Below are 2,500 nucleotides of genomic sequence, written 5' to 3'. Positions count from 1 at the left end.
CTCCTCCTCCTTGAGCTGCGGTGGAGGCTGAGGGGGAAAAATGGGTGTCATTTATTAACAGCGTAATATATGCCAACCCCACAGTGTGATGGAATTTCCCTTCATAAGGACACATTCTGGCGATACTTCTTTATAAGGAAGGAAGGTGAGATGGATGGCAGGGAAGGATGTGCCTGTGTGTTGCGGTGTCCTAAGGTCCTGCAAAGTGAAGTTATAGAATGACTAGGAAGAACTAGAGGAATATTGATTATGTGAGAGTAGGTACGTGCTTATAATTTCCGATAGAATATGGACGTGTGTGAGGACGTTCGGGTGTGCGTGTGTTTGTGTGTGAGGACGTTCGCTTGTGTGTGCGTGTGTGTGTGTGTGTGTGTGTGTGTGTGTGTGTGTGTTTGTGTGTGTGTGTGTGTGTGTGTGTGTGTGTGTGTGTGTGTGTGTGTGTGTGTGTGTGTTTGTGTGTGTGTGTGTGTGGGTGCGGGTGTGTGTATCTGTTCGTGGACATACGCGTGTGCCTGTGTGTATTTGTGTATGTATGTATGTACATAATATCACTGTCTTTGTACTTAAATAGAACTTCCCCATATACCAAACCACCAAGACCTTTCCCTATCACCCCCCCCCCAACCACAACCGAAAAAAGCGCCCAATCCTCGCCAAATCCCTCGACCCCAACTTCCCTGACCTTCCAAATGAGCAGGAAACGAGGTCAACAAAAAGCCATGAGCGGAAATGAACAGGCCATTGAGAACTTGGAACAAGGTTGAAAGTTGTCAAGAGTTGCATTGCCTTAAGTGTGCAACTGCCTCGGTTCGCCTTTCTCACAGGGCTTGTTTAATGTGTGGAATTTGAGAAAATGGGTATTTGATGGTTCACAGGACGAATGTACGTAATGCTTTTTTCAATCTGAAGTTTGGGTTTTGCGCAAAAACATAATATAGTAATAGTAATAGTAGTAATAATAATAATGATAATGATAATGATAATGATGATGATAATGATGATAATGATAATAATAATAGTAACAAAAACAATAATGATAATAACAATAATAATAATAATAATAATAATAATAATAATAATAATAATAATAATAATAATAATAATAATAACAATAATAATAATAATAATAATAATAATAATAATAATAATAATAATTATTATTATTATTATTATTATTATTATTATTATTATTATTATTATTATTATTACTATTATTACTATTATTACTATTATTACTATTATTATTATTATTATTATTATTATTATTATTATTATTATTATTATTATTATTATTATTATTATTATTATTATTATTATTATTACTGTTGTAATCATTGTTGTTGTTATTATTACTATTATAGGACGATGTACCTAAATTTTTCAGTGTGAAGTCTGAGTGTTGTGCAAACACATACTAATAATAACAACAGTAATGATGATAATTGTAAAGAGCCGTAGACTTCGACATGTTTGACTGAGTTCGGTCTCGACCGAGATAAAGGTTTTTATTCAGGAAAACAAAATCGTCTGCAGTGAACAGATGTAAGATTTCAGGCCTACAGATAAGTAGTTTCGGGAACCGTGTGTGTTGTGTATGAGGATGTGAATGTTGTATAAGAGAAGGAAAATATACAATGTGTGCTGAATGTGTAAGTGTGTAAATGTAAAAAAGGGAGAGAGTGTAGGCTGAGCGTCTGCGTGGGCGTGTGTGGAAGGGAAATGCAAGATCATAGAATTCTTTTTCCCTTCGGTGTGAGCATCTACCTGCTGGATGGCGGGAACCCAGGTATGACAAAAGTTATGGTCTGTTCTAGAATATCAGCTTAATATATTCCGATTCACTTAGTCTTTTTACAGCCTTTCAGGGGTTGCGAGATATCAGAGTAACCAGCAATGTACTGTTTAGGAGACCCGACCTCGAGAAAGTTACAAGTATTCAGCGTTGGTCAGAATCAGAACTTAGAGGTGGTAAATATCATTTATTTTTCTGAATGAAAGCTCTACGATGGTATGAAGTTTATTTAATGAGCAAGTTGCATTCACTAGGGAGTTCTACAGGTCTTTTCAGGGGTTATGACACTTAGGAAACTCCGTCAAAGAAAGAAGAAAAAAAAAAAGAAATAAGGGAAAGAATACAGTTTTAGTGATAACGTACATATTTACAATAATCACTATTAAAAGTAAATACATCTTTATTATTTTCTTGGTCATTAAACTTGATTTTAAATGCGTTCTATAGTTATAAAAATAACCAAGTCTAGATTTGCTCACTAACATTATCGCAAATGGCGGCTGAAGTACCAGCTTCCTACGGTTGTGCAGAAATGCGCGCCTGCATCTTGAAAAAAGCTTAGGACTCGATAACCCCTTCCAGCCGAGAGGGCGAGGATGCATGGCGGACGAAGGCTAGCCTTCAGGCGGGTGTACAGCACCCAGCACGCCCGCTCGTGGAGCGGAAAGCCCAGGATCGTTATGGGGGAACTGCGAAGTGATGGCGCAC

This window comes from Penaeus monodon, chromosome 3 (genome assembly GCF_015228065.2).
Source record: "Penaeus monodon isolate SGIC_2016 chromosome 3, NSTDA_Pmon_1, whole genome shotgun sequence".
NCBI lineage: Eukaryota > Metazoa > Arthropoda > Malacostraca > Decapoda > Penaeidae > Penaeus > Penaeus monodon.
This window is presented reverse-complemented; position numbering follows the sequence as displayed.